The following is a 27,492-nucleotide window of genomic DNA, read 5'->3' as shown; positions in this document are numbered from 1 at the left end:
AAGACAAATGGCACCAAATTAATAAAAATGTAGCTCAACTGATCCTCTGTTACCTATTTTTGCTCAATTGCAGTTGAGGAATGCATTGATTAAACTGCCAGCAAACCATTATGGTCGTATTCATTACTATAGCATAATCTATTTTATTATGATAGGAGAATAAGTAACAGTCTTGCAGACAGACACTTCTCTGTGGGCTAAGTAATCATTTACTGTGGATCTGCACCAAAGAACACTGGGTTCTTTTTGCTCGTGGTGGAGTTGAGCCTTACAGTTGGGGAGGGGAGCAGATGGTTTATTTTCTTTGTATTTATCACATGACTTAGCCTGCTGGATTCCCAGGTGGAGGGTCCTTTGAGTGCTACTGTGAAATCCATAATGATCCAAGAGAGAGTTCAGAAATATCAAAAAAGATAGTCAAAGAGCTGATTTTATTAATTTTTCTTGTGTTTAATCTACTCTGTACCCAGTAGTGGATTTGATTGATTTCTCATGTGCTTATTTATTCATTAGGCTTATTTATTCTTTATTCATGAAGCAAACGGGCCATAGGCATGGCAGAGTGCCCAGTCCTGGACGCCCAGAGATCAGTATCACAAGACCTCATTGCTCACAGCCCAGGGGGAGAGGCAGGGGCGGAGCAGAGCAGTTGGGATGCGCAGGGATAGAGCTATGCAGAGAGATTGCTAACAGCAAAGCTGGAGAGGTAGGACTTTGCCGCGGGATGCAGACGGCCTCAGAAGTGCAGCACCTGGAGTCATAGTGATGATGAACTTGAAGGCAAGAGGCCAACCGTCTGCATTTGAACCCAGACTGTGACTGACAAGTTAGGAGGTTTGGGGCAAGTTACATCATTCCTCTGATCCTGAGTTTCTCCTCTGCAAGATGGGGATGGTACCAAGACCCCCGCCCTGTTGAGACAGGTTCCATTATGCAGATGAATGCAGTGCATTTCCTGAGTATAGAATTGTTGAATCCTTCAGTCTGGGGGAGCCACCGTCATTGCATTCTTGCTCTACCTACCCGTGAAGAAACTTAGCGTCTAGAGAGAGTACCTTGCCCGGGGTCGCCAAGCCAGCCAGAGGCAGAGCCAGCATATGAAGGCAAGTCCGCTGTCTTCCCAGATGCTCACTCTTCACCAGGATGAAGTGGGCATTTTCATACATCAGTGTTGTTGAATGTGAGGGTCACAGAACACCCCGAGGGGCCAGGCAGGCTGTGAGTGCCTGGAGCGGGCAGGCGCTGATGTAGCTTGTCCTATCTAATGCCTCAGATGATCTTGCCATGCAGATTACAGCCTTGCTCACGCTTCTAAGTTTTTTTAAAGTAAAAAAAAATCTGAATTTTTCCCTGAAATCTCTTGATTTAACTGATGATTTTAATTTAAAACAGAGTATGAGCCCAACAAAACCTGCCAGCCAGCAAGCTCTGCCTTGAAGGAAGCCTCTTTGCAGACCGCTAGGTATGCTTCCAGCCTCCTACACTCTCCTTCCTACTTAAATTTCTGCTTGGAGGACCCCGGCTGGTCTCCGGGCAGTGAGAAGTCTCTGGCACAGGCTGGCCTCTTTCCCAGCCCTTCTTTTAGACATGCTCAGCCTCGGTACCTGTCACTCACTGTTTTCAAGCAGGATGGTCAGCATCCATCCCGTAAGGATGCTTTGTCTTCTGGCACTGCCCCCGTTCTCGAACTGATCTGAAGCCAGGGATGGGCTTGCCTGGAGGTCTCCTTGAAGCAGGCAGGGATGCAAGATTCCCGTGAATTGTTTCTGTTCTCATTGCTTTTGGTTGGTAGAGACAAAAGTTCAGGCACTTAGTCATTCACGCCTTTCAGTGTTAGTGTGTGTTTACCAAATGGCCACTCTTTGCGTGTGCCAGGAGATGGGTGCCCTGCAGAGCAGGGAGACAAATGGAGACAGGAATCCAGATAGCCTACGGCAGGTATGATGGAGACATTAACAAAAGGCTACAGAACACAAATGGGGAAGAATTATGCCCAAAGGAGGCAATCGGTGGAAGTGTCAAAGTCTTTTGGGCTAGTTCTATTCTCTCGTTCCTATCGTCAGATGAGTTCCAAGTCATCAGGCAGGTGGCACATAGAATTCACAGGTCAAGGAGAGCAAAGTGGGTGGAGACGAGGGAAGAGGAAGCCTTCCCCAGTCAGAAGCCTCCGGAAGGAGGACAGCAGGGTTCTAAGTCACCCATTGGCTGCTTGAAACAGGAAGTCTGCTAAGCAGCCACCACCCATACCCTTGTCCCCCACCTCTACCAGTGTTCTGTGCTCACTTTGTGTGCACCATCCAACGTTTAGGTTGACACCTTATCAAATGAGGTTTACCTATGACCCAGCAAGTCACAATGAAGACAGGAATTAAGATACAGCTTCCTGCAATGCCTAATTGGATTACAAGGATCCTGTGAATGTCCTGTCAGCTATGAAATGTGCAGAGCAGGGGATTATTCAGTAATGACTTTCTTCTGTCGTCCTTCACTAATCCTGTCAATCGGGAATAGCTTTAGATGAGGAGAGAATCCTGGTGGAAGGACCCATCTTCCTCGTTTACAGTTGGGCCTCCCTGGGCTTTGGGGGAGCAGGGTAGTTGCAGGTAACCGATTGGCCGGTGATGACAGCTGCCATGTGTAAGCCAATGACTCTGGTCTTTATCACTCGTCTGGCTTCCTGATTCAACCACCCAACAGTCAATGGACATTCCTACCCTGGGGTCCCATGGGTATCTCAGGATCCTCCCAAACCCATCTTTCTGTCCCCCAGTTCTCCTTAACTTTCTTCCTTAGTGAATAAGACCACCAACCTCCAAGTTGCTCAAGTCGGAAACCCAGGAGTCTCTGTTACTTCTACTCCATTAAATCCATGAGGTCACTCTTAACTAAGCTTCTCAACATCTCGTGTCTGTCTCCTGCTCCCCACTAGGGTTTTATGATCTCTCTCCTAGGGTATTACCACCACATCCCCACGCTTTTGCTTGTCTCTATTTATGCCTCTCCAACTAAATAACAACAAGATGACAAAAAGCATGGCTTCCAGAGTGAGTTTTTTAAATCGTCCTTCTGCTCATATCATCCCCTGATGAAAATCCTTCCAAAACCAGTAAATATGTTGCATTGTTTGAGTCTATTCTTCTCTCCCGGGCCCAAGCAGACATTACTAATCAATCACTGCACCGTTTCCTGCTGAGCAAGATTTGAATGGAGCTTTGCCATGAGCTCATTGGCACTGTTACTTCAGAGTCCTTCATCATTTGCCTTCTGCCTGCTTGTCTTGACTCTTGCTACTCCCTCTCTTTCCCCACCTCTGCTGTGGAATTCACCTCCAATCTTCAGCTCTAGATAGTTATGAGTGACTCATACCACCATGCCTTTGCACATGCAGTGCCCTCTGCCTGGAATGCCCTTTCTCACATGTGTCTGCCTGGAAAACTCTTCCTTTACTCTAGTGTCATCTCTAGGAATCCCCAAGATGGGGGCGTTTTTCTCTAAGTCCCCGCTGCCTGTGCCTCCTTTTCAGCTAGAGTCCCATTGCACTGAAGTGGTTAGTTTGCATGTTTGCATGTCTGAGGGCCCACTAGTTTTTCTAGCTCCTACAGTGGGGACAGGGACAGTGTCTCATGCATCACTGCATCCCCAGCACCTATCATGGCTTTACTATGATCGGTAGCTGTTTGTCAAGGAAGCGACTGGATAAATAGCAATTGATTTTTATGGAACCCTTACTTTATGCCAGACGCTGGGCTCAGCACTCTACATGCATCTCATACTGCAGTTTTCAATGAGGTAGTCATGGGTTTTGTTTTTTTTTTTTTTTTTCCTTTTTGTGTGAGAGGAAACTGAGACTCAGAGAGATGAAGGCATTTATGGGCTCAGGGGCATGCAGTGGCGGACCGAACTCTGTCTAAACTAGTGTTCTCCTAATAAGGGACATTTGGCAATGTCTGGGGACGTATTTGATTGTTACAACAGAGTGGAAGGTGCTCCTGGCATCTAGTGGGTAGAGTCTAGAGATGCTGCTGAATATCTTACAGTGCACGGGACAGGCCCCCCAAAGCAGAGAATTTCCCAGCCTCTGATGTCATTAGTGCCAAGAGTGGGAAACCCTGCCCAGAAGCCTTTGCACATAATCATGGCCTTGAACACCTCCCTATAATATGTGACTGTTGGTGTTTCCATTGGTTTCGGTTGCTAAGGCTCATGAATTGCATAAACACAAGTTAGAAGGAGCTGCCCTCTGTTTGGTTACATCAGGACTGGATGAGACAATGGGGACACACATCCAAGTGTACGTTCTTCTAAATCTTGGGACTTCAGAAAAGACATTAAACCCTGACCACCCCCCAAAGACGACAGGTTTCAGTATAAGCCATCTCCTCCCCCGTCTGTCCATCCGAGGGGTCACCTCCAAACCCACTGCTTTATGCAGATTTCCGGCAGCTGAAACAAATACATGCAGATTTTGGGGGGAGGGAGCAGATGCTTTTAGGAACAAGGTAAATCAGCAATTTAGGTAAATCCAGAGAACCCATAAGCAGAATCTGCTTACACCATGGGAAGTCAGCAGGGGGTTAACAGTACTCAATCCATTTTCATCAAGAAATTTGACCTTTGGCCCCAGTATGCAACTTAGCCGTGATTTCTGCGTTATTTATTATTCATGGGGCATTGTGACTTACCATGGTCTCTGAGTAATCTTTTTAAGCCTGCCAAAAGAACCGGTGTTAATTGCTTACACTGGAGTATATTTGCTGTTGGAAATGTCACACCATAATTATATCCCATTTCGCTGTCTGACAAGTAATATACTAAAAGAAAATTGGGTTTCTTTTTTTCTCCCCCCTTCTTCTTCTCCTTCTTCTTGTGATGTGTAAAACCATTCCTGCCACCCTTCAGGCAGCAAGCAGGTGGAAAGTTTCTGGACTTGTCAGGAAGTTAGAAGAGTTTCCCGGCTGGATACAAAGGAGCAGGGCTGGCTTGGTGGATGGATGTACCAGCCAGACAGTCACACAGAGCCCGTGCCCAGAAGCACCTGCATTTATTTGACTTAGCACTCTGTTTTCACTCCCTTGAAACTCTTAGTCATTTTTGAATGAGGCCCTGCTTTTTGTTGTTGTTGTTTTTTCATTTATACGGGGTCATGCAAATTATAGAGCCCATCTTGCAAAAGTGGAAGGAACAGGGCAGTGACGTGGCCCATGGAGGTGAGGCAAGAGCTGATATGAAAGGAAATGGTCAAGAATTTCAGGGACACAGGCCAGTTATAAATTAGAAAAAAACATGTACACATATGTATGTGTGTGTTTTATAAGAGTTGGTGGCTTACAAGGACACGCAGGGCAGAATGTCTAATCAGATGGCTCTTTCTGGAAGGCTGGGGACTATATTTGGGAGACTGAGCTTTCTTAAACCAAGGGTTGGTCAGCTACGGCACACAAGCCAAATCCAACCCACCCCTGCGGTGTAAGTCAGGTCTTGCTGGAATGCAGCCACGTGCATTTGGTTAGATGTCGTCCGGGGCTGCTTTCTCATACAAGGGCGGAGTTGAGGAGTTGCAGGAGAGACCGCGTGGCCCACAAAGCCCAAAGTGTCAGCTGTCCTGGCCTCTTACAGAGGCCAACGTTGAGCCCTGTCTTAAAGCAGGAGGGGCCTCATCCACCTGGTTGCAAGAGGGGCTCAGAAATGCTATCCCAGCTGGACAGCCGTCTATAATTGTGTAGAACAAAGGGGAGAAGGGATTTTGATGACTGGTTTGCTGTCTCCACTACACCCATTGTACAGATTTGAAAGCTGAGGTGACTTCAAGAGATTGAGTCATTTGCTCAAGCCACAGAGCAAGTAAGAGACAGAGCCAGTGCACAGAGAGAGGCCTGCCTGGCCTGAAATATTAAAGTGCATTTCTTTTTGAGCTGATACAATGATTTGTACTTGTCACTTCCCCATTTCCCCAACATCCTTTTCCTTCCCTCTCGTCAATAAATAAATAAATATGTATGGTCCTCTTTTGTCAGTCTTGTTCCAGGAGCTGACACCAGGCTTTTTGAGGGATGTAAAATAATAAATGAAGTTTGCTTGTGTCAGAAAAAATAATAGAAATTTATTGGATAAATGCTGAATCTGTATACACTTTGTGGCAGGCTCCGGGCTAAGCACTTGGGATCTAATGTTGAATAAATTGCCCAGGTGTAAGTAATTAAGTCCGTGTTTTCTAAATGGTAGTAGTTCCCGGCATCAGGTAGCGAGCAGACGTGTACTCAGTGATCTTTTGCACCCGGCACTCTGCTCAGACTGGGGAAGGAAAGCAGCTGAGTCACAGTGGATCTTAGCCTTGACGGGAGGTTAGGCCGGCACATGCTTCATCCTTACAGAAGGTGATACTGGTGAAGGTTGTTCGTGCAGTCATGTGTTCATTCAAGCACCATATGGAAGGTTTAGCCTAATAACTAAACGATTGCGCCTCTGCCTGGCTCAGTGCCTTGCCTTCCCCTCGTACCCCTGACTGGTGGCTGACAGGCGGGCATTGAGAGCATACGTAATAGCTACCAGTCACTGGATGCTTACTGTATGTCACCCCCTTTAATGAAAATATACAGGTTAATCCCACCAAGTATTTAATTTCCATTACCCCTGGAAATTAGGCTCTGAGAGGTTCTTGTAACTTCTTCAGATCACACTGCTAGCAGGTGGCCCTAGCCCTTTCTGTTTTCAGAACCCAGTGTGCAGTCAGTATACTACTGAGGACAACACTTGCCGCTGTAACAAACGGACCCAGTAACGTATGATGCCTCAGACACGAAGGAGGCTTCTCTCTCCATCGTCTGCTGTCCAAACTGGATGTTCCTGAAACCGGCTCCCCTCCAAGGAGCAATTGAGGGATGCAGGCCCCCTCAGTGTTGTGGCTCCACCAGCATCAATATACAGGTGACCTTGCCTTTCTGCATCCAGAAGTGGAGGCGGGAAGGTATGGAGGAGTGTGAGCAGGGGGCACCCACGGACCAAAGCTGAAACTCGTGCTCCGTACTTACACTTGCTTTGTGTTAAATATAATGCAGCCATTTGGCCAGACGTAACTGCAAAGGGTGCTGGGAAGTCGGTTCTAACGAGTGGTAAGGAGAAAGCAGAAATGGGTTTGCTGAAGAGCCTCCACCACTGATCACTCTGCTGCTCTGGTCTCGATTCCCTCCCCTCGGGGTTATTTCTAGCCAAGCCCAAGTCCCCTGGCCCCTCTGAAGCACACGACCACGTGGCTCTTTTCCGGCAAAAGGGTCACCTTCCCTGATGCTGGAAATGCACCTCCAGGAAACGTTCCTCTGTTAATGTGGCTGCGTATCTGACAGGGATGTGGGGCACAGGGGAAGGCAAGGTTAGTAATTTAGTTGTCATCGGCTGACAGGTTAGTCTTAGAATATGTTCCCTGCAATTCAAGGCTTGTGAGAGAGAGAGAGAAAGAGAGACGGAGAGAGGCCCTTAACAAATGTCAGCTTTTTTTCTTCCTGGCACAGCTGTCTCACACTGACCCTGACACGTTCAGGGAGTGTCTCAGCACCTTTCCATCAGCGCCTCTTCCCACTCACCCTCTGTGTTCTCGTCTCATTTTCCCGGTGAGGTTCCCTTGCATGTGGTCCACAGATAGCATGGTCATCACCATCACCAGACAGCCTGGCGAGAACTGCTGGGAGAGGGACATCTGGGGAGGAGCCCAGGAATCTGCATTTTTAATAAGCTGCCCAGTGAATCTTTTGCAAATCACTGGTTTCAAGCAGAATGTCTGAACCTCAGCACTTGATAATTGGAATCTGATAAATTCCTTGTTGGGAGGCTGTCCTGTCCATGGTAGAATATTTAGCAACGTCCCTGGCCTCTACCCACTAGATCCAAGTAGCACCCTCTCCCCTAGGTGTGATCACTAAAAATGTCTTCATACATTGCTGGATGTTCCCTGGGAAGGGGGCAGAATTGCCCCTGGTTGGCTTAGAGCATCACTCACCACGTTTCTGTGCTGTAAGCTCTAAATGCTCCCCAGGGACCCATATCCTCCTTTCTGTTACCCACTCTCATGCTTCTGGGTGGGGTCCTGCAGCTGGGTCTCCCTAATAGGGACATGAGTGTAAATGATGGTTGGCTTCCTGGCCAGGGCAGTAGAATGGATATGAACTCCTCACTCCTCTGTGTGCAGTGAGAGGCCTGTGAGTGAGATGGCGGGAGTTGAAGAGGAAGCAGCTTGGGTCCTCACGTCATCTCTTGGAGGACAGACATTTTGGGGGAGCTGCCAGAGCAGCACATGAGTGAGAAATAAGCCTTGGTTTTGTCAAGCGGCTGAGATTTGAGGGCATACTCGTTACTGTGGCAGAACTTTGCATGGCTCTGACTGACAGATTCTAGGGCTCGGAGGCAAGAAACAAGTCACCTTCCTTCCCCCATCTGCTGTCTGAAATGGGCTCACAATACACTTAAGGCAGAAGCGGACAGCAGCTCTACAATCAGATTAGCCTCGGTTCAAGTCTCAGCTCTGCCACGAGCCATGTGACCTTGATCATGTTACTTGACCTCTCTGTCTTTTTCCTCCTCTGTCAAATTAGGCTAATGATGGTCGCTGCCTCACTGTGTTTTGTGAGGATGCAATGGGGGAAAATTGCAACAGAACGAACTAAAGAATCAAATACACACTTGACCCTGTGCCTGGCATATTGTAAGTGCTTAAGAAAATGTTCGCTTTTATCAGTGTTCTATTTCTGGCAGGTTCAATGTAGACATTGTTTCTTGGGTCAGCATCCTGTTTGTTTCCAATCAATCAGCTTCCTACAGATTTACTGACCAAAGAATGAGTCTCTGTTAATATCAAAAAGGGGTGCTGGCAAGTGGACAGGGACAAGGACCCTCAGACCAACATGTGTTAGAGGGCTAGTGTGAATTGGAGGTGACTTTTACTGATGGAGCGGTAATGACGGCCAACATGAAGCTGTAATGCGGGGGAGGCAGGCAGAGGAATGTCCCTATTATTCACGTAGTCCACATTTATTGCCTGATGGCCCACTATGTGCCGGGAGTCAGAGAGAGAAAGGAAATCCCATCTTTTCCCATGTTCACATGCCTTAAATCTTGTGTCATCTGCTACTTTTAAGAAAGCAAAGAAATCAGCAAGTGCAGGCACGCTTCCTGCCCTGGGTGAGGTTTCAGTCGTTGCTGGAAAGAGAAGCAGATGGTTGTGTCTGCGCAGGCCAGCAGGAGGGCATCAGACATCAATAGGGACACTGGCCCGAGCCCCCTAAACTCATCCAGTCAGCCTCCAGCCCGAGCTGCCATCGCTCTCGAGCACATTATACTGAAAACGCTCAGGTGACCTGGCCCGGGTGACAGGCTGCTCAACTTTCAGTTGTGCTTGTAATTTTTTTTTCAATGACAGTTTCAACAAATTTCTACCCACTGATGCATTATTTAACCAAATGTCATTTCTCTGTCTCTCATTTAAGCATCATCTGTTAAGTTTACACATTGGTGCACCCATGAAATTAACATTACACGTGTTTCCTTTTGGAGCCGACTGAGTTTAATTTAATTTAAATTGTTGTCACTGTCAGTGGCCTTCCAAAGCTGCAGTAGTGTGGGTCCTGACTCCTCGAAGGCTTATCTTAACCCCCTTCTGTCTCAAAAGCTGCAACTCTCCTTTCCCCTAGAGCTCTCTAGTCTAATGTCTAGTCCACACGTCAGATGAGCCTTAACTGCCAGTTCATGTATAAGGTTCTCATATACGGAAGGGTATTTTCAGAAGCCCCCTGGCTTAAAGGAACCTTCCAAGGCGTGGTTGAGAACTCAGGGTCTCTTGGGTCTTCTAGGCTAATCAAGGGGTGTTGGAAGGTCAACTGAGACAGGAAGTCTCAAACCAACAAGTTAGGTGACTTGATGAACACAGACACCATGGCAGACAGTGGTTCTCCTGCCATGAAGCTCCAAGGGAGAAAGACAAGCTTGGTGTTCATTCCACATTCACTTAGAGACTCTCTGGGAGGGAGACTGTGCCCACCTGGTCCATGCCGGACCCCTCAGTCTGTCTCCCAGTAGCAGCCATATGGTAAGTATTTCTCAAGTAAGTGATGTACAGGCAGACCTTGGAGATACTGTGGGTTGGTTCCAGACCACCGCAATAAAGCAAACCTCGTAATAAAGCAAGGTCACATGAATTTTTTTGGTTTCCCAGGGCATCTGAAAACTATGTTTACACTATAATATAGTCTATTAAGTACGCAGTTAGCATTATGCCCCCAGAAAACAATGTATATGCCTTAATTAAAGACTACTTTATTGCAAAAAACTGCTAACCATCATCTCAGCCTTCAGTGGGTCGTAGCAGCAATGTCAGAGATCACAGATCACAAACCAATCACCATAACAAATATAATAATAATGAAAAAGTTTGAAATTTGGCAAGAATTACCAAAATGTGACCCGGAGACACGAAGTGAGCAAATGCTGCCGGGAAAGTGGCCCCGACTGACTTGGCTCGACGTAGGGTTGCCACAAACCTTCAATTTGTCAAAAACGCAGTATCTGCAAAGCACAGTGAAACGAGGTGCACTTGTGTCCATCCTGTGGTGCGCCGCCCCCCACCCCGGGGTGCAGCACTCATGGCACTTATGATTATGTATCGAATGAGTGAATTGTGTTGGCTTACACTTGGGAGACTTAAAAAAAAAATTTTTTTTACGGTGATCTTAGACTGTGCTGGTGCCGGAGATGTCTGCCACAGCCTTCTGACGTCCAGTCACTCTCAGGAAGGAAAGTGACAAAGGGAACAGGCACCCTAAGTGTAGCTGGAGTAAAGTGAAATGAGCTGGAGTCTGGATTGGAGGGTGATGGCGGGGGTTGGGGTGCGGAGTGTAACTGCTTAATAACAGTTTTCATGTACTAGAGAGGTTGGTCCGCAGCAGAAGCCACAGTGCTACCTTTGAAGGTAGAATTAGGACCAACGGGTGAAATCTTCTGGCAGGTGTGTTTTGGAAAGAAAACAGCTCAGCCTCAGCACTCCACAAGTGTGGCAGGCTGCTGTCTAAGGCACTGAGGCTCCTGTCTTTGGAGGCATTCAAGAAAGCACTGACCGACCCTTCATTATGGTTTCACTATGTTTTTGTTGTTACACTACAGAAATTTCAAAAATACAGCCAAAGAAAGTAAAAAGCCAAACAGAGGTCCCCCCATAATTTTTTTAATTCTTCGAAGTACAAATTTTGCCTCTTTGAGATCTTGACTCATGGCTTGCCTTCTGCCTGAAACGACAACCCCCCACCCCTTTACCTGGCTCCGTCTTCCTCATGTTTCCGATCTGGGTTTCATGGTTCCTTCTTCAGAGAAGTCTGAAGACTTGGTCTGCATTAGGTCCCCCACCCTGTTTCCTCCTCCTGGCACCCTGTGCCTTTCCTTCATTGCATTAAACACCTTCTGTAGAAGATGTTTGTTCTCACCTGCCCCCCACTGGACTTTAAGCTCCTTGAAGACAAATCTGATATCTTTTTTGGTTCTTCTGTGCATCCTCAGCACCAGGCAGGGTCGCTACTTCTGGCAGGTGCTCAGGAAGTAATTGCGAAGGAAGGAGAGGAAGCATCACCTGTTTTCACTAACATGGAAAAGATGTCAAGGGCATGTTGCTGAAAAGAGAACGAACAGGACAGAGCAGAACATCCTTGATGATACAAAATGTGTGTGTATAAAAACATAGGAAACATTCACTGAAATGTTAACAGCGGTGGTATCTGGGTGCTGTACTATTTGAACTTCTTTCTTTTCTTTTCTTCATATTGTTCTGTAGGCTTGAATTTTCTGCAGTGTTTATCTGTGTAAACAGAGAAACCCAAGAAACCACCCAGAGCAGGCAGGCAAAGGAGTGAAGCTAGGCGGGGTTAAAAACGGGCTCTGTCTCAGGAACTGCAGCTCCCAGGTGCCGTGATCTCCAGTCAGGGCGCTGTGTCCCCGTGCCCGGGTCTCACTGGTGCAGGGAGTGGTGTCCGTCATGATCCCAAGTGCACATGAGATGCTCTGGTACCCATTGCCGTGAGCCCTCTTGCGTGTGTGTTTTGATACCTATTTCCTCCTTTAATGGAAACTTACTCAGCATGTCCTGGGTGCTTCTGGCATTGTCATCAGACATTCGGCGGGGCCTCGGGGAGGCAGAAGTAAAGGAAAACACAATCTCTGCCCTGTAGAACCAAAACCTAATGTTGTATTGGTTTGACTTTTGCTATTGAAATAAACTGGACAGCCCATTAGCCCTGGGATTGGCCAGGAGGACCCACCTGCTGCTTATTTCCCAGGAGGTGGGATGGCAGAGGATTCTGGAATCAGGTTGCCTGGCTTCAAAGCCCAGCTCCATGACCTCCTAGCTGTTGGGCTTTGGGCAAATACCTCTCTCCCTCTGTGGCTCAGTTTCCCCATCTGGAAAGCGGGCAGGAGAGCGGCGCTCACCTCCTAAGTTTCCTGCAAAGACTGAATTAGGTGATACGTGAACAGGGCTCGGCCGAGTGGCCGGCGCGGAGCAAACACCGCACAGATGTGAGCCTGTGTCATTACTCCTGTATGTGGTACCTGACGTGACAGCATTAACGTGATGAATGGGTGACAATTGGGGGAAATGTCCCTTTTTAAATGGACGGCACCTGCAGAACACATTCATGGTTTATGATCAGGAGGCAGCGTTAATGGCCCTTAATGTGATTACTGTAAGGATTTTTATTAGGAAAATTCCAACCCATTTGGCCTTAATTAATGACCTGTTACTTGAGAGTGTTACTCTTCTAGTCCTTGGAGAGTTGGAGAAAATAAACCTGTGATTTTCTCCAAACCCTTTCTGGGGAAGTAAATAAGAGTTGTTCCCTCACCCAGCGGCTCCATTTATAATAAAAACAGATGAGTCCCTGCGTTTTTCTGGGACAGGATTTATTGAGCCTGCGAGTACTTTGAGGAGAAGAGAGAGGAGGACAGAGATGAACGTGTTGGGTGACAGGAAGGCTCTTGGCAGGTCAGACAGGCGGGGAGTGTGGAGGGAGCAGGTGTTCTCGACACCTCAAGCCTTAGACTGCACGAGGGCACGGGGCTCCCCTCTCCACCCTTAAGCCGTGCTTCTGAAGCCATCCCACCTGTGGGTCCTACCTGCCATCCACTCCTCAGCCATCGACAGTAAGCCCCTTGTGATGGCTCATCACTCTCTTCCATTGCAGCCCTTAAAATTGGTACCCAGGACCTGGCATAGGGCCTGGGCTGTCTTCCCATCCCCATCTCACCCTGTGCTTCTTCATGGCCTCTGTGCTCCAGCCACACTGGCCCCTCTTTAAGTCCCCTCATTGACCCTGCTTTCTCTCACCCCAGGGCCTTTGCATATGCTGTTCCCTCTCCCCTCGCCCTTGTACCTAGTTAACTTCTGATTCAACCTGCAGCTCTTAGTCCAAGGGATGCATCCTTTGACCTCCTTAAGTGATACGTTAGTCCACTTGGGGTGCTGTAACCAAATACCACAGACTCGATGCCTTTGACAACAGAAACTTACCACAATTTTGGAGCCCAAAAGTCTGAGATCAGGGTGCCAGCTGGTTCGGTTCTGGTGAGAGTTTGCAGGCTGCCATCTCTCTGTGACCTCACAGGGCGGAGAGAGAGCAAGCTGTCTGGTGTCTCTTCTTATAAGGGCACTAATCCCATCAGATCAGGTCTCTACCCTATGACCTCATTTAACCTTCATCACCTCCTTAAAGGTCCATCTCCAGTGCAGTCACGTGGGGGCTAGGGCTTCAACATAGGAATCTGGGTGAAAGATACAATTCAGTTCGTAGCAAATCATATCTTTGGAAAGGGAACAGAATAGTTAGGAACCAAAGCGAGGTTTGATAATATTAAGCTACACTGCAGCTTCCTGGAAAGGGACACTGGGTGAGTGCAGCGGGCAGTGAGCTGGAAGCGGGAGAAGAGAAACAGAATGCAGCATTTGCGTGTCACTATTTAAGGTAATAGTAATGACGGCCACCATTTAATTTTCTTCATATCGTGGAAATGGTCTTGGAAATACTTACGTGTTTATTGTCTGTCTTCCCTTTAGAAAGGTCTGCTCCTCAGAGGCACGTGTGTTATTCTATTACTCACTCCCAGGATGCTGCCTGCCTGGCATGTCATAAGGGACTGTTCCAGTTATGACTTCTAAGTAAAAAAAAAAAATCCCAAACTTAGTGGCATAGAACACAGCATTTTTTTTTTTTTTAATGTCTGTGGGCTCTGTGGATCTGGACTTTGGGAAGAGTCCCTCAAGGACAGCAGGTGGCATGGACAACGTCGCCCAGGTTAAGAGCCGCTGCTCTGTACGAGGCACTTTTCTGAGCACATGATTCCATGGGTCCCTGCCCGTGAGGGAGGAGTCAATATTTACCTTTGTTGTCCTGATGATGAACTAGAATCTTAGAGAGGAGACATCACCTGCCCAACCTCACAGACTTCATGAGTGAAGAGCTATGGTTGGAACCCAGGTCTCTCTGATTGCAAAGCCAGACTTCCTTCCACTTGCCCTGCTGCCTTTCCAGAGGGACTTCCCAGGTCACCAAAAAATGAAGCCTGACATCTTGGCAGGGAATCTTCTGCCTCCCAGTGAGATGAGTGGTCCTCAAGCAACAACCACACTGATCCCCTAGGGGGCGCTGGGAAATGTCAAGGGAAGGGGCTGTTTGGGGCACTAGGGATATTAAATGTCCTCTGATGCATGGGACAGCCCCACCCAACAAAGAATTGTCTCTCCCCAAATGCCAGTAGTCTCTGTTGAGGAACACTGCTCGAGACGGGGGGAAAATGTGTGAAATATTAAGCTGCACCAAAACCATCTGAAAGGTTGCTCACATACATTAGAAGCTGTTGTTTCCTTGCACAGTTTAGCTTAGGGGTTGCCTTCATCCATTTGGGCTGCTGTAACAGCATACCACAGACTGACTGGCTTAAAAACAACAGAAATCTATTTCTCATGATTCTGAAGGCTACAACGTCCCAGGTGCCAGCAGATTCAGTGTCTGGTGAGGACTTGCTTCCTGGTTCACAGGCAGCTGTCTTCTCCCTGTGTCCTCACATGGCAGAAGGATGAGGGAGTTCTCTGGAGGCTCTGTTATAAGGGCACTAATCCCATTCATGAGGGCTGCACCCTCATGACCTAATCACCTCCCAAAGGCCTTACCTCCCAACACCATCCCACTGGAGGTTAGGTTTTCAACGTATGAATTTGGGGGGCGCACAAACATTCACACCATAGCAGGGGTTAAAAGCCTTCATTTTAGCGACTGACACATGGATATTTGGATCCCAATTCCTGCACATTAGCTGGCCAGATCACGTAATCACTGAGTCTTAACTTTCTTATCTGTAAAATGGGAATCATCAGAATACCTCCCTCCAAGGTCTGCTGTAAGAATTATCTCCTGAGATAATTATCTGTTTAAAAACACTCTACTCGGGGCCTGGCACACCTTAGTAGCTGTTTATCCCCCTTGACTTGTGGGAAAAGTAACACCACAAGGACGGACAAGAGCTTGCAGGGCCTCCGCACAGCGCTTTCACAGATTTTGGGTAGCAGGTGAAGTGACTGGGACCCAGTGAATTGCGGCGAAACACCCCATCCGCCGTCAGTATCTCTCCCACCAGTTCCCATTTATTGAGCAGTACATCATTAGACTATCCCAGGGCTCTCGACAATAAAATCAATAAGTCAGTTCAGCCATGGGCTGTGGTTTAATAACTCCAGACTTGAATGAGGTGGGGCGGAAAAAAATCAGTGAGCAGGAAGATTTCCTGAGTGCTTGGTCAGGGATGGAGGGAGACCTTTCTCAGAGCAGGAGAAATACACCGAGTGAGCTAGCCTTGGGTCTCAAGCAGAGCAGGAGGCCATGAGCATTGGAGGTGGCACCTAGAAGTGTATCTGGGTAAAACTTTCCACCTCGAGAGATGCAGTTTTCCAAAAGAGGTCGAAAGGAAAAGAAGGTACAAAATGTGGTTCTCAGCCCTGACTGCGTGTGCGATCCCTTGGGGAGCTTGACAAAATTGTCAATACTGACACCCACCATAGTAATTGATTATTTCTTGGGGATGGGGCCAGGGCATGGGTTTTGGTTTTTGTTTTGGCTTGTTTTTAAAAGGCATTTAGGTGATTCTAATGTGCAGCCAGGGTTGAGAATCACTAGCCTGGGCCAGTGGTTCCAAACACCAGCTTGTTTAACCAGATTGCTGAGCCCCACCTGCCGAGTTTCTGCTTCACAAGGAGGGTGGGGTGGCACAGAGAGTCCGCTTTTCCAGCAAGGTCCCAGGTGAGGCTGGTGCCGCTGGTTGGAGACCACAGTTTGAGAACTTCTGTTTTAAAGCAGTGCTTTCAATCTAGAGTGATTTTCCCCTCCTCCCAGAAGGCGTTTGTCAATGACAGCTGACATGTTTGCTTTGCACAGCTGGGAGGCTCCTGCTGGTATCTGGTGGGTGGAGGCCAGGAATATAACTAAATATCCAACAATGCACAGGACAGCCCTCACCTCCTACAACAGAATTATCTGGGACCAAATAACAATCGTGCCCAGGCTGAGAAACCCCAGCCTAGAGAAGACAGTGGTTTCAAAGCCATTCGGGGAATCTGATGCTTTGGGTCCAGGTGAGCTTAGCAGTAGGAGCCTGAGTGGAGACAGGGATGCCCAGATTCTTGCCAGGCAAAGTCTGGTCGTGGAGCATGGTATATAAAGTCAGATCTTTTGGTTTTTTTTAATCTCTTCTCCATTTCCTGGCTCCGTGACCTTGGGCAAGTTCCTTACCCTCTCTGAGCTTGAGACGGTTATCCATAAATGGAGATCATTTCTATATGCAGCATTGCTATGAGAGGTAAAAAGTTTGTGCAAAAAACTTTATTAAATGCTCAACAAATTGGAGTGCAAATCAAATGGGCAATGTTTCTCAGCAGACCCCTGCCTCTATCTTTCTCTGTGTAGCTGGAAGATGGTCTCCCAGAAGCACCCCAGAAAATTCCCAACAAAACCATTCTGAGCCCCGGAAGCCTGGAAAGCAAATATTATCTGACCTGCAAGTCCTTCCACGAAATACGGGACTGCCTGGGCATCAGTCTGTGCCTGGCCTTCGTTTGCCCTCCTTTGTTTAATAAACTCAGCACCTGCTTGTTGGGAAGCCAGCTTATGGCGTCTAATTAACATTCCCCAAGAGTTTCCTTCACGCATCTCCCACCTACACAGTTTTGCCATATCCACCTTCCACCTGCCCTGTTATTCTCATGATGTTTTCAGTGCAGTAGACTCACTTGCATTTTTACTGAAGTCATTTTGGAAGTCATTTTACATCTCTGCCATAGGTGGAAACCTGGCTCTCTCTTGCCATAGAGACAGGAGCCATGTCAAGGAGCCGGTGAAATCACGACTGTAGTCTTCAGTGCTCGCGGTTACCTCTCTTGCCTGCCAGAGGCGCCGGTCCTGCGGGCAGACCTCCCCTTGTGGGAGGAGGAGGTTCAGGAAGAGAGTGTGTTGACGAGTCCGATTGACCTGAGACTCCCTTGCTGGGCTGGCTAATCAGAAGGGCTAGATGAGAACTGAAAAGGGGACCACTGTCCCACTCTGCTTAGTGCCGTTTGATGTCCCGTGTGTGAGCCGTGTAAATCTTCCGTTGGAAAGAACAGCAGCTCTGAAGTCCTCAAGGTCAGGTTCTGCCCCTCCCCCAAGCCGTGTGAACCATTAGAAGTTCCAGTGAGTTGGGCAAGGGCTCCAGGATCACCCTACTTGGGCTTAACAGCTGGCTTCCCCCTGTGAGCTGTATGACCAGATTTTGCCTGAGTTACAGCTTTTAGTCCTCACAGCATCCCTCAGAGATGAGGACTCATTGACAGATGAGAAAACAGAGGCACATAGCGGCCAAGAGGCCTGTGATAAGTGGTGGGTTCAGGATGCAGACCCAGGCTGGGCCCTGCACGGGATGGCTGTGTTCAGTAGTGCAGGATGGAGTCCTCAAAAAAATAAGTAAATCAAAGTAGAGTTACCATATGATCCAGTGACTCCACTTCTGGGTGTAGACCCAAAAGAATTGAAAGCAGGGTCTCCAAGAGGTATCTAAACACCCATGTTCATAGCAGCTTTATTCACAAGAGCCAAAAGGTGGAAGTAATTCAGCCTTCCCCTGACAGGTGAATGGATACACAAAATGTGGTCTATCCATACCATGGAATATTATTCAGCCTTAAAAAGGAAGGAAATTCTGCCACATGCTTTAACATTCTGGTATATGAAAGGAACCACTTGCAAAAAGAACACGTATTATGTGATACCACTTTCATGAGGTCTCCAGCGTATTCAGATTCATAGAGACAAGAAGTAGAACGGTAGCCTCCTGGGCTGGGGTTGGGGAATGGGGAGTTATTGTTTAATGGATATAGAGTTTCCGTTTTGCAAGATGAACAGGTTCTGGAGGTGGATGGTGGTGATGGTTGCACAACAACGTGAATGTAGTTCACACTACTGAACTGTATGCTCAAAAATGATTAAGATGGTAAATTTTATGTCATGTGTATTTTACCACAATTTAAAGAAAAAAGAAATGCAGGATGCTTGGAAGGCCTGGGAGGGGCCGAGGGGCAGGAAGAGATAGGGAAGGGGGTCAGGGATGGCTTTGCAGAGAAAGGGTTGTTTCTCCTGAGCCCCGAAGTGGTGCTGGCCTGGCCAGCTTTATCCTTGGAACTTGTCGTCTCAGCTCCCCCTCTCTCGACTCTTCCATCCCTGCTGAAGAGCTCCCCTCACGGCTCATCGGGCCAGGTTGGCGGTGACCGTGACGGCACTGAGTTCACAGCAGCAGTCCTGATGTCGGAGAGGTGACCGGGCACTTGCCTGGCTCCTCCCAAGGAGGCCTGGGGCTCCTGTGTAAGGAGGAGCGGGGACCCACCCCCCAGCCAGCTCACTGGGTGAGTGGAGACCGTCCTGTGCCACAGCTCGGGCCTGAGTTTTCCACCTCAGCCTCCTGGGCCCTGAACGTGGATGGAGCTGTCTGGCTTAATCCATCAGTTCGATTCATTTACTCACCGAGGGCCCCTCCCTGGAGCCAGGGTGGAGGGACGGCATGCCAAGAGACATAAAACCTCGGCCTTGGCTCGTGGGGACCTGACAGCCATCAAGAAAGCCACCCTGACGTAGTGCGTGTATACAGCGGGTATTATCCAGCCGCAAGAAAGAAGGAAATGGGTGGAACTTGAGGGCATTATGATAAGTGACATAAGCCAGACAGAGAAAGACAAACCCTGCATGACATCACTAATAGGTAGACTCTTAAAAAAAAAAAGTTAAACTTTTAGAAACAGAGAGTGGAAAAAGATCGCCAGAGATAAGGGGAAAGGTAGAGAGGGTGGCAAAGGATACAAGCTGTCAGCAATAAGATGAAGAAGGCCTAAGGACCTAATGGATGACATAGTGACGATAGTTGGTACCCGATATTGTATGACTAGAAGTTGCCAGGAGAGTAGAGCTTAAGGGTTCTCACCCCCAAAATAAATAAACAAGCAAATAAATAAGTGGTGGGTAAGTTGATTAACTAGACGAGGAGGAATCACTTCACAGTGTGCATGGATCTCAAATCACCGCAGTGTACACTTTAAGTAGCTTAAGTTTTATATGTCAATTACACATCCATAAAGCTGAAAACGGAAGGGAGGGAGGGAAGGAGGGAGGACCACAAACCAACCCTCTCTCAAAGGAGGGCAGTTTTCTATACAGTGATGAACTCCACAATCAGGTTAGCATCCCAGACCACAGAAATGTTATCTCCTGATCTGGCAGAATAGAACATGGTTTTGGAGTCTGGTGACCCGAGTGTTTGTCTCCGTGCTGGCACTCGCTAGAGAGGGTAACTTGTCATTAGTTACCTGGTACCTCTTAGCCTCAGAATCCTCCGTGGTGAGATGGGGGTTATAATCATGGTACCACCTCCTTAGACCTTGGGAAAATTAAGTGATGAAATCATGCATGCCTGGTGCTTAGGGCTGAGGATGCCCTAGACATCATTATTGTTCTGAAGTCTGTGGGACCAGGGAAAGGAAATGGCTTGCCCTGGGCCCCACAGCTGGTTCACAGCAGAAGCAGGATTTGGACCCAGACTTGTTGTGGGCCTCGGTATGCCGCCCAGTACCACCTTTTCTCAACCCCCTGAGAGGAGGGGCTTCTCTCAGGTTCTGATCACCAGAACTCTGAACTGAAATTCCCCAGTGGGAAAAAGGCCTCTTGGCCCAAGTCTGGCAAAGAACCTAGAACCTGTCAGACCTTCTCCTCCAATGACCTGAGTCCCGCTCCCTGCAGTGGGCTTGCTGCCGGTCTGAAACCGTGTCTCATCCACAAACATGAGTCACCGTGCTGCCCAGCGAGGTCAGGAATGGATTGCTCATCCCTCTTTATTTTTCAAAAATTTTGTTGTATTTTGGTAAGAACACTTGGCACAAGGTCCACCCTCTTAACGCACTTTTAAGTGCACAGTCCAGTCCTGTCGGCTGTGGACGTGACGTTGTACACAAATGTCTAGAGCTCGTTCACCTGGCCTGCCTGTAACTTTGTGCCCATCTCCCTGACCCCTCAGCCCCTGGCCATCACCTTTCGATTCTATGAATCAGACCGTGTTAGATATTAGGGTCCTACGAGCAGAATCACGCAGTATTTGTCTTTCTGTGGCTGATTTGTTTCACTCAGCACCGTGCCCTCTGCGTTTATCCACGTGGGAACACAACGTGTTGTAGCCGCAATGGAAAACAGTGTGGAGGATCCTCAAAAGGTCAAAACTAGAACTACCATATGACTAACTCCTCTATAGAGGATCAGAGAAGTGTCTTTCCGAAGCCCTGCGGTGATGAGCCAGAGCACGACCCAGTTCTGAGACGCAGAGCCCACTCCTCCCTGGCCGCAGGGAGCGGGGCGCACTCCTGACCCAAGCCCCATTTGCACACACCTCGTCTCCACCATTTCCCTTTCCAAGACCCAGCCACCCTTCTTATCTGGAACCAAGTCAGAAAGATCCCCTGGCAGCAGCCGAAGGAGGCCCTTTCAGCGTATAAATAGGGCTTTGTTGGTGGAATAACTATTCTGGTCAAGAAGCTCCTTCGTTTCGCATTTGCTGTTCATTGTGATCTGAGGCGAGCGCTGGAGAGGTTAATTCTGGGTGTGGATGTTTATTTGCATGCATTAGGCGCCAGTGTAGACACAGCTCTGGGAACCTGTGCGGCCTGGAGGTGGAACGCCAGAACCAACCGGGCCAGCCCTCTGGTTAAACCAGACTTGATCCTGATCATTGAGGATGAACAGCCAAATAGAAATGATGACAGTAACACTGATAGTGATGAGACTTACCATCTCTCTACTGAGCGGTTACTACACGCCAGGCCTGTGCTCAGTAATGGACATGAAAGTCCACGTGAGGCAGACTCTGTGAGGCTGACATACCCATTTTACAGGTGAGAAAACTGAGGCTTGGAAAGGTGGCTTAACCGATCCAAGATCACGCTCTTAACCCCTGCACCTGCTTTCTCCTCCCCAGTCATATTCCTACAAGGTGCCACAAGCATGATCATCACCAACACCACGACATTTGTACAACACATTGACCCTTACAAAGTACCTTTATCTTCACCATCTCTTTGGAGCCCAAGGTTGGCATAATCCTTATTTGAGCCATGATGATAAAGAGAAATACACAACTTGAGTAACAGGCCCAGGGTGGCCTAGCCAGCTCCTTGGCAGAGCTCTCTCTGAGTCCCCATCCTTGGCCTCCGCACCTGCATGGCCAGAATATATTGATATTCTTCCCACAACCCCAGCTTTTCAACATTTGTCTGAAGTCATCTTCTCCTGCTGCCTCTAATCACTCTGACTCTTCCACTTATGTTCTGTTTTGTGTGATGAATTCATAGCCTTATTTTTAGGACCTGGGCAGTGTTGGGTTTCAGCCTGTAAAGACACAAGACACACATAGCTCTGACCACGTGTCATTGTTATCTGTCCTGCAAGCTGAGAAAAAGTCAACTGACATGCTTCTTCTAGGAACAGTTTCCTCTTTGGGAGATGGGGACAGTTGACCAAGCATAGCGGTCCTGACAGGGCTCTGGCATCTCAGACTAGCCCTGTTCAGACTCAGCCACCTCCCAGCTGGGACTTCTCTGAGCTGCAGCTGCCTCAGTCGTATAATAGGAAGACAACAACTCTTTCTTGCAGAGGTTTGGATAGAAGTAAAAAAGAAAAAAAATCATGCCCAGAAATTGCTTAACACACAATAGGCACTCAATAAACAACTGGTATTAGAATTATCAATAAGCATCCCCTTTATTGTTGTATTTTATTATGAAACTAATTTGTCTTACAAAACGCAGACAACACAGGAAAGTATAAAGAAGAAATGAAAACTGTCATGCCACCATCTGACCCTCTGTTAATATTTGGGTGCATGTCTTTTAAATTGTCATAGATTGCATGGCAGGACTTCTCTTTGGCTTGATATATTATAGACGGTGTTCTGAATCAACGAGTATTACTAAGACCCTTGGGTCGATTCCCATTTTGGACCATTATAAACACTATTGAAATGGAGGCCCCAGGACATTTGCATTTGCTATGCCAGCTACCCAGAATCCTCCTCCATCCCTGATAATTGCATGGCTCACTCCCTCAGTTCACTCAGAGCTTGTCCAAGTGGATCCACTTCACATCAGCCTGCGTCTGGCCACCATAGCCAAAACATCCTATCCCTTAACACGCTTAAATTTTTTTCTTCATCCCCTTTATCACTATTTGCAGCTGTATTGGCTATTTGCTTACTTTTTCATACTGACTTTCTACCCCACTAGCCTAGGCAGCACTGGGGAAAGGACTGTGTTGTGTCCACTGACAGGACTAGAGGAGATGCTGAATGAGTGACTAAATGAACAAAGAGCAGCCTATCCATGGAGACCTGCATGTTTGCCTTCTCCTTCCCCCAGGATAGATTCTTAGGAGCGGAGTTACTGGGTCAAGGAGCATGTGTATTGAACGCTGTGACACTTGTTGCCACATCCTCCCTGGCCGAGCCGTGCCAGCCCCCACTTCCCCCGGCAGGGTCGGGGAGAGCCCACTTCCCCAGTTCCTGCCCATGCTGGGAACCTCGCCACAGCCCACTGAAGATCCCGGTGTAGGAGGCCGTGTGCTTCTCAGGACCGCAGTCCCGGAAGCGGTGGCCGGGGTGGTTTGTTGTCCTCTCCAGCCTCCTTGTGTCAGAGCAGCTTGCCGGAAAGGTCAATGCAGGAGCCAGGGGTGTGGAGCGAAAATAGAAAGCTGGTTATTGGCAGCGGGCAGAGGGCACCGTGCGGCTCAGCCACACCCACTCCCTGCTGCAACTTGGGCAGAAAACTCGCTCATTCATTCTCTTGTTCCTTCGGGAAAACACATCAGGGCCCTACTGTGTGCCGCCATGGGGAGCGTTGCCACTGTGGTTCTGGAGCCAGCTGGAGAATGTCCCGCCACCTTTGCTGGGTCCCCAGGCAAAGCCCTTAGCCCGCTGGGCTTCATCTTCTTCCTGCATCGCTGGGCTCACGGGTGGACGGGGCTGGTTGGGGGAGAGGGGAGGGCAGGTGTATGAGGGATGGAGGTAGACCCCGGAGAGGGGAAGGGGCCAGGCAGTGTCTCAGGCCTGGAGGAGATTCTGGTTCTGAGTCTGAAGTTTTTGTTGGCCTTTGTTTTTAAGGACAGCTGCAAAGTTCTGCGGTCGAGGGGGTCCAGCCTTTCCAGTGCGGCTCCCCACTTGCCCTGTCTCTCCTGACATGCTGTATGTGTCTGGTTATATGTATTGTCTCTATTTATATCTGTGTGTCTTTGACTTCCTCTGCGTTTCTGTGTCAGTCTCTCTGTGTGTTTCTCCCTGCATAGGTCGGGGAGCGGGAGGTCCTCCTGTCTGTCTGCAGGTCTCTCTGCTTTTCTCTCAGTATGTGTGTGGCCTCTCTGCATCCCTGTTTGTTCTCTCTCTCTGCCTCTCACCCCCATCTCCATCTCTCCCTCAGTCTCCTTTCTGTGGATATTTTTGTCTTCCCACCCACCCTTATCCTCAGAATAGCTGTGCTCCAGAAGAACTCTTGGGTTTTTATTCCCTCTTCACTTTGCTGCTCCCTAGACCGACTGTCTGACCCAAGGATGACTTTATACAATGTACGTCCGGGAGGCTCTGCAGCTGGAGTGACAGTGTTTGATTTCCCAGTGCTCCTTCCTCCCCCTTCTCCTTGAAGGGAACTGTCCATGTCTGTGTCTGTCTGTCTGTCTGTGAATCTGCCCTGCTTTCTAAAACCCTAGAGACGTTACAAAAAGCTTTTCTCAACATCAACACCCAAGTCCCTTTAGAGACCAGTGGTGTTCACTGCCCCTTATCTCCAGCTCTCCAGTGCAGCAGAGGGCAGGTGGAAGTCGCAGGGCTGAATTTGGGTTTTTATTTCTGCCTCTGTCCTCACTCACTGTGTGATCCTGGGGAAACGCACTGACCTCTCTGAGCGTCGACCATGACCGTGCATTCCTCCCAGAGCCAAGTAATGACCCACACAGAGAGAGCCCCTAGCACAGTGCTGGTGCACAGCAGGCACTCAGATGACATCAGTTCCTCTGGACCAGAGCAGCCAGTCTCCAGAATGCCTTCATTCATCCACTCAGTCATTTAGCAACATGGCAAGTGACATCCATGGCTGGAGAACAAGGGCTGTCCCCAAAGGTCCCATAAGCTTCACTTGCTAGGAACTCCAGACCATTGTCACCCAGAGACCTTGGGCCAAGGGTGAGCAGTATTATCAGAGTGCCAGCAGGAGCCCTCCAGAGTGGACTTCCTATAACATACAGTGTCTGGACCATATTTAGACCTTTGCAAAATCACCCAGTGAAATCCTGGTAGAAAAAAGTGGCACACATAGCCATTGTTTTTAAAAGTCCTCTCTTTGTTTGATAAAGAGTCTCCAAAGGAGACAGAGAGGGTATAGCCAGCCTGGCAGAGACCAGTACGCTGCCCCTGGGCTGCAGTCGTGGGAAAAAGAATGTAAGTTTTTCTCTTATGTTACTATCTTTTTACTTTGGATTCATACGTTCCTAATTCATTCATAATCCACTTGTGAGAACAGGCTCGTGTCCCATATGCCTTTGTGCTGCAGGCTTTGTCCAGGACTGACAAGTAGGAGGTTTTAAGGACTCGGGGATGGATTGTTATGGATGGATGGGTTGTTGTGTGAGTATTTAAAGGTACATGATCCTTCCAGGCACAGCTCTCTCCTGTGATCACCAGGAAAGCCCAGTGTATTTGTGATTGGTTTGGAGAGAAGATTAGAGGTTGGTTAGAATAACACTCTGGTTGCTGCCCAGTCTGCCTTCAGCCAGAAGCAAGATGATAATTACCTCCAGGCTCGCAGCTACTGATTGAACAGCCAAGGAGCCAAAGACATCAGGACCCATCAGAAAAGCGCGTGGCGAAATGGGCTCAGAAGCTTTCGGCTAAATTCTCTAAGGTCCCTTCAATCCCTGGCAGGCAGATTTTTCACTCCTTCCTCACCCTCCAAGAGCACACTTCTATCCTAATGCAATTGAGTTTGTCTTCTGTTTTTCCCAGTTGGCTGAGAGCAACTCAGAGGCAATGGTTCCCCCCCCCCAAATTTTATTTTTCCAGTACCGAGCATAGTACTTGGCTGTGTAGTAGAGGCTAACTTAATATTGCATGGATCAGTGAGGTGATGGTTGGTTGGAAGAATGGACACATGGATGATTTGCTTTGAGGATAATGGCTGAGGGGATGGATGAATGGATGGATGGTTGTTTTTTTTGGATGATAGGCCACTGAATGCTTTGCTAGGTAGGTAGTTGAATGGTTTGCTGGATGGGTGGTTGAATTTGGATGGATAGTTGGTTATGGATGGATGGATGGATGGATGAAAAAATGTAACCTTATTGGCCACCTAGAGACAGCCTCCCAGAGGATACAGGAATCCTCCCTGCAGTGCCTCTAACAGTGCATGCGAGTCTACCTACGATAACTAACTTGCAAGGTGCTTCATCAACTAAGCAGAGTTGTTATCAACTTCCAAATTCTGGTATGGTAATGTAGTATGTATTAGTGGTTAAGGGCATAGGCTTTGGAAACAGACCTGGGTTTGAATCTCAGCTTAATTAAAGCAGTTGTGACCTTAAACAAATAAATCCCTTGGCCTCTCTAAGCTGTGATTTCCTCAATTGCAAAATGAAGCTAAAAGCACTACCTTGCAGGGGTGTTACAAGGATTAAATGAAGTAATTAATGGTAAGGGCTGCTCAGTGCTCAGTAAGCGGTATTGTCATTGTTATGGTACCGAGCCAGAACGTACCCTCCCATAACTTCTGTTTTCACCAAAGCCCAGATGTGTGCCAGATATTGTGATAGTGTTGGGTATTCAGTGAGAAACATTCTGAAATAGTCCCTCATCTTCTGGAGTTTATCTTCTGGTGGGGTGTTCAGGCAATAAACAAGTAAACAATTTCAGATGCTGTTAAATGCTATGCAGAAAATTGAAGTAGATCGACGTGGAAGTGATGTGGCTGGTTGAGGGGCAGGTGGCCTTATTTCGTGTCAACTAATGACAAGAAGATGTAGCTATGCAAAGATCTAGGTAGAGTATGCCCCAGGTAGCAGGAAGAGCCAGTGCAAAGGTCCCCAGGCAGAAGAGAGCTTGCTCAAGGTAAAGAACAAGGCCAGGGGGGCGAGGCAGATAGTAGGGGTGATCAGGGCACAGCAGTCTGTGGTCGTATCTGCGGGAGGCGGATGCCGCCGGCTGTGAAGGCTGTGCCGTGTGACGTGAGCATAACCCATGTTCATCTCCTTCTGTCCCCTGGGACAGCATGAAGGAGGCTCGCTCATTTGGCAGCCCTCCAGCTTCCTGATGACAGCTGACAGGCTCCCAGTCTCTGGACCTCCAGGCTAAGCAGTCCTGATTCTCAGCTTTCCCTGTTGCTGTCCGGGGACCCCTGCAGCTGCCACCGTGACAATGTTCTGGGCTTCCTAAACCTAGAACCCCACAAGAAATCAGGTTAGCCCCAAAGGAAATCCACCCCAAGAAAGCCAGGAGATTTCTAGTTGGGATTGTAATGAACTGAACCAGTAAGCCGTGTTTCTCCCCGAAACCTTGCTTCTGGAGCGTTTGCAGGGGACAGAAGGGGAAAAGGAGTCTTTGAGGCTGGGATAAAAGCCACCTTAAAAGATGTCTGGAACCATTTATCCAGGAGCATCTGGTGTAGAATCAGGGCTTACAAAGAAAAATAAACTGTGACGGTCACTAATCTCCACCCGGGCTGATCCAGGAGCTCGGGCGAGGTCGTGAGGATCTGGACTTGCTCCATCACCCAGCAAGGCTTTTTTCCTCTGTGGCTTTCCTCTCCGTGGGGGGACCAGAGAGCTCTGAGAATCTTCCAGTTTCATAGATTCCGAACCTCTCTCATCTAGTAGCTCCCAACAAAAG

The 27,492-nt window shown here is 48.3% G+C and overlaps 1 protein-coding gene across 1 annotated transcript in view; it reads left to right on the top strand.

Annotated features, from left to right (window-relative positions):
* The window catches only part of XYLT1 (xylosyltransferase 1), a 292,269-nt gene that overhangs the window by 182,621 nt on the left and 82,156 nt on the right, over window positions 1-27,492 (top strand). The gene's annotated exons all lie outside the window — the stretch shown is intronic.

Source organism: Camelus bactrianus, chromosome 18 (assembly GCF_048773025.1).
Source record: "Camelus bactrianus isolate YW-2024 breed Bactrian camel chromosome 18, ASM4877302v1, whole genome shotgun sequence".
NCBI lineage: Eukaryota > Metazoa > Chordata > Mammalia > Artiodactyla > Camelidae > Camelus > Camelus bactrianus.
The sequence above is the reverse complement of the archived record's forward strand: the minus strand, read 5'-3'. Positions and strand labels throughout refer to the sequence as shown.